The sequence below is a fragment of the Tupaia chinensis genome, unplaced genomic scaffold, assembly GCF_000334495.1.
Source record: "Tupaia chinensis unplaced genomic scaffold, TupChi_1.0 Scaffold000272_1, whole genome shotgun sequence".
Classification (NCBI taxonomy): domain Eukaryota; kingdom Metazoa; phylum Chordata; class Mammalia; order Scandentia; family Tupaiidae; genus Tupaia; species Tupaia belangeri.
The window spans coordinates 8451540-8456385 of NW_006159754.1; the positions used below are offsets into that span (position 1 = coordinate 8451540).

General features: G+C 36.8%; 1 long non-coding RNA gene across 1 annotated transcript in view; it reads right to left on the bottom strand.

Moving 5' to 3' along the window:
* The window catches only part of LOC102471119 (uncharacterized), a 92015-nt gene that overhangs the window by 399 nt on the left and 86770 nt on the right, over positions 1 to 4846 (bottom strand). The window lies entirely within an intron of this gene.

Below are 4846 nucleotides of genomic sequence, written 5' to 3' on the forward strand. Positions count from 1 at the left end.
AAACTGACCACTGTCAGGTCCTGAAATCAGGACAGGATGGAGGATCTAGGTCTAGGACAACAGCTACCCCTTCCTACTCTGTACAGAGTATGTAAGCATTAGTTTCCACCAGTCAGACTTTTACTCAGCTAGTCAACTGCAGTGATGGGAAATAAAAATAAGCTTCTTTTATATTCAGAGACAGATCTCAGCTTGCCCCAGAGCACCTGCATTTCCACAGATGACGTCAGATTAAGTTAGGAGAATCTTGCTAATGAAGAAACTAAACTAAACCTCTTTTCTTTTGAGAATACTCCAGTCTCTTAGGCAAATGTTAAATTTTTAAAATTACTTCTCCTCCCTTGCACCTCCCCAAGATGACATCTGAGTCTATGAGGGACTCTTGTCAGAAGGCAAGGAAAGAGGGGAGCTTCAGATCTGTGTGGTATTAGGAAGTCAACTGGAATTCATTGAAATCTGTAGTGAGGTGGTTAGTCTTATTCCAAAGAGTTCTGTAGTAGTCACTACTGAGACCTAGTATTCCTTTTATAATTTTTTTGCATTTTTTTAACTCAACACACTTGATCTATGAAAACTAATCTACCTAACATATAGGTAAGTTAGAGAGCATAATAACGAACACTCATGAATCCACCACCAACATAAGAAGTGAAATATAATCAGAATCATTATCAATCTCTTCCCAATCTCCCCTTCCCGCTTCTCTCAAGTGGTTACCACCTTGTTAAGATTTTTTTTGGTCATTCCTTTGCTTATTTGTATGAATTTACAAGATAAGTATATGTGCCATAAAAATGCAGTTTTTCATTTTGCTTGTCTTTGAATATCATATCAAGGCCTATAATGTATGTATGGTTTGTGGCTTATTTTTTTTTCACTTAATATTCTAAGATTCCTCTATTATTATCTCCATAAATTCTTAAGCCAACATTTGAGTTGGTAAGAACAGGGTCTCAGAGGAACTCAGACTACATTTTCATCTTGCCTTTACTCCTCAAAAACATTCCCATTCCTCCCTTGGTGGGGAGATTTCTATATCCTCCTCCTATCTGGTGAGAACATCTCTTTCATCATATTCTGTCTTCTCTGCACCATGATTTATAGTAAAACTCTATTATGCATAGATTAAATCAAACCTGGCCATTTGTATGCAAACAAGAGCTTTATAAAATTTAGAAAATCTTTCTCTTTTATAAGAAAGCCTTGCACTTTGGGACTTCTGCCTCCAGCTTAGACTTGTAGACATCAATCTAAACTTCACACCAAAAATACCTGTCAAAAAACCGTATAAAGGTGTTGTTGTTTTAAAGCAGTTGGCTAAAGTCATCATAGAGCAGTCAAGGTATCCTGGTTTTAAAGAACCAAGATCCCAGAGAAATAGAAAACCACTGAGATGAGCTCGATTTTTCTCCCTCCTCTCCTCGCAAGGCATTTGCCAATTTGTCAAAGGTTTAGGTGAGAGACTAGTAAGAAAAAGGCAGCTCAGAGCTCATGTCAACAAACAGTGAAGGGTCAAGCATGCACATAGAGAAAAAAAAGTAATCTCGACCCTCTCGCTTGCACTACACAGAAATCAACTCCGGATTGATTTTAGACATAAGTGAAAAAATAAAACCACAAAGAATTTAGGAGATGGCATAGGAGAATGTCTTCTTGACCTTGAGGCAAGTAAAAATTACTTAGACAAAATTCAAAAGCATAAATCTTAAAAGAAAACCTGATAAATATAAAATAAGAATTTTTTCATAAAAAGACACCATTAAGAAAGTAAAAGGTGTAGGACCAGCAGATGGCGTAATGATTATATCTCTGGACTCCCACATAGTCCATCATGGTTCAAGTCCTAGACCTGTTACCTCAAAACTCACTCCAGGTGCACGTGCATGCATCTCCAAAATCTGGAGAGGAGAATAGAGAAGGGATTGTGGCATGGCCATCCCCCCCAGAGAGTGATTTCTTGCTTTCTGTCTCTCTCTCTGTCTGTCACTCTGGCGAGTGCATGTACCTTATAGCAAAAATCTTTCTCTAAAATAAAAGTAAAAAGTGGGCCAGCAGATGGCATGGTAGTCAAAAAACTGGATTCCCATCTGGCTGACCACAATTGGAGTCCCAGACTTCGTGGCTTACTTTCTCACTTTCCCTCTCTTTCTGTCTCTCTCTGATGAACATGTGAACCCTATAGGAAATTAAATAATAATAATAAATAAACTTAAATAAATAATCCTTAAATAAAGAAAGTAAAAAGTTTAGTCAATAATAAAAGTTAATAGATAGATATATACATATATATTCACACACACACACACACGCACATATATATGATGAAGGATTTATATCCAAATATATAAAGAACTCCTACAAATCAACAAGAAAAAAAGACAAAACAATTTTTTTTTGGAGAGGTTTTTGTTCTAGGGTGCGTGTGCTTTCCAGAAAGACAGAGAGAGACAGAGACAGAAAGTGAGAAATCACACCCCCAAGGAGGATGGCCATGCTGCAATCCCTTCTCCTCCATTCTCCTCTCAGGATATTGGGTATGCATGCACACACACCCAGAGTAAGTTTAAGCCACCAGGTCCGGGACTCAAACCATAGTCAACTACATGGGAGTCCAGCAACGCGGCCATTACACCAACTGCTGGTCCCAAGACAAAACAATTTTTTTTAAAAGAATTACTCACTTGGGACCAGCAGATGATGTAATGGTTACATTGCTGGACTTCCACATATTCAACCCTGGTTCAATTCCTGGACCCAGCAACTTAAAACTCACTCTGGGATCGTGTGTGTATGTGCCCAAGGTCCTGAGAAGAAAAGGGAGGAGAAGGGATTGTTATGTGGCCATACCCTCTAGGCAGTGATTTCTCACTTTCTGTCTCTCTCTCTGTCTCTCAAGTGAGCACATGTGCCCTATAGCAAAAATCTCTCTCTAAAACCAAAAAAGATAATCATTCATTTAATTTTATTTGTTTTTATTATTATTTAATTTGACCAAAGAGAAAGTAAGAAAGCAAGCCATAAGATCTGACACTTGAACTGTAATCAGCTATGTGGGAATCCAGTGCCTTAACCACCATGCCACCTGCCGGCCCCAAGACAAAACAATTTTGATGAACAAACCAACCAACAAAACCACTCGAATAGGCATTTTACAAAAGAGAATATATAAATGGCCAGTTAGTATAGGAAGGATGATCCATATCATTCGTCACTAGGCAGCCCAAATTAAAACCACGATGACATCCCACTGAACACACAACAACATAGCTAAAATGAACAAAAATGTCACAGTAGTATGAATTGGCACTTGGGATTTTCATCCACGGTATTGAAAAATAATTCTTGGTGGGCCAGCTGGTAGCACAGTGGTTAAGGCTGCTAGATCCCACAGGGCCAACTGCGCGAGTCCCTAATGCAAGACTTGGAAAACACACTGGAAGCAATATGCCCAAAATCCCTCAAGAGGAGGAGAAAGGATTGCAGTGCCTCGTGGGGAGGTGCTTTCTATTTCTCTCTCTGACTCTGGCAAGTACATATACCCTCTGGCAAAATGTTAAAAATAAACAAACTGAGGTATATTTATAAAATTAAATACTATATATGAGTAGAACGGAACTAATTAATACTACCTACAATAACCTGGATAAATCTCACAAACCTAATTTTGAGGGAAGAATCTAGATAAGAATCACCACATACTAGGCGAATCATTCTATATAAATTCCAAAAAGAGTTAAAATGAATCTAGGGTGATGAAGTTGGTTAACTAGTTACTTTGCTAGGGACTAATCATTAAAGGGGCAGAGAAACTTGTAGGGTGCTGGTAATGCTCTTGATCCTGATTCAGACAGGGACTACACTAGTGCATCCACTTTGTAAAAGTGCATCAAGCTAGATACACAATTGTGTACTTTGTGTCAGTACATTATGCTCAATTCAAAAGTTCACTTAAAAAAAAAAGAGTCTATCTTTTGAGACAATTATCTTAATGCAGATCAGAAGTCCTATTTTCAAATTCAAAAGCTAAACATGGAGTCTTCCTTTCTCTTTTCATTCTGTTGTAACAGTCCTAAGCTTCCCCAAAGCATTGGATGCCTCTGGCTGGATAGGAGAAGAATCATGTAAAAGGAAGTACAAAAAGGAAAAGAACATTAATAAATTTCAAAAATATTATCGTTGTTACACTTCTCATAAAGCCCAAAATCAAAAGCACAGAAACAGACACAAATTAAAACTGTGATATAATTTTTCAAGATAATGACAGAATACCTTGGAGAGAACATGCTTCATGGTAATGTAGATGTTCAGAAATAGACATGCTATATTGGTACATGCATTCTGGAGGGAAATTTTTAAGAAATGCATACTATAATATTTGACATAGCAAAGCCTCTCTCAGGAATCTAACTTAAAGAAAAGATCTGCCCAGGGATTTATCTACGAGGCTTTTCTTTGCAATTTTGTTGAAACTGTGAAAAAATGAGGAGGAAAAAAAAAAATCTCTGCCCAACAGTAGAGAAGTTAAAATACATTAATATGTACGATTGTAGAAATATTCATTTTAAGTAAAAATAATGTCCATACTTTATTTTCTCAATTTTTATTTTTTATGTTTAATTGACAAATAATTATATATACTGATGGATACAATGTGATGTTCTAATATATGTACACATTGTGGAATGGTTGTATTAACCCAAGTAACACAACCATCACCTCATATACTTATTTTTTTTTTGTAATAAGAACACTTTAAAACTATTTTTTAAAGTTTTGAAATATACACAGCTTTCCTATTAGCTGTAGTCATTTTGCTGTGCAGTAGATTTTGAAAATATATTCCTGC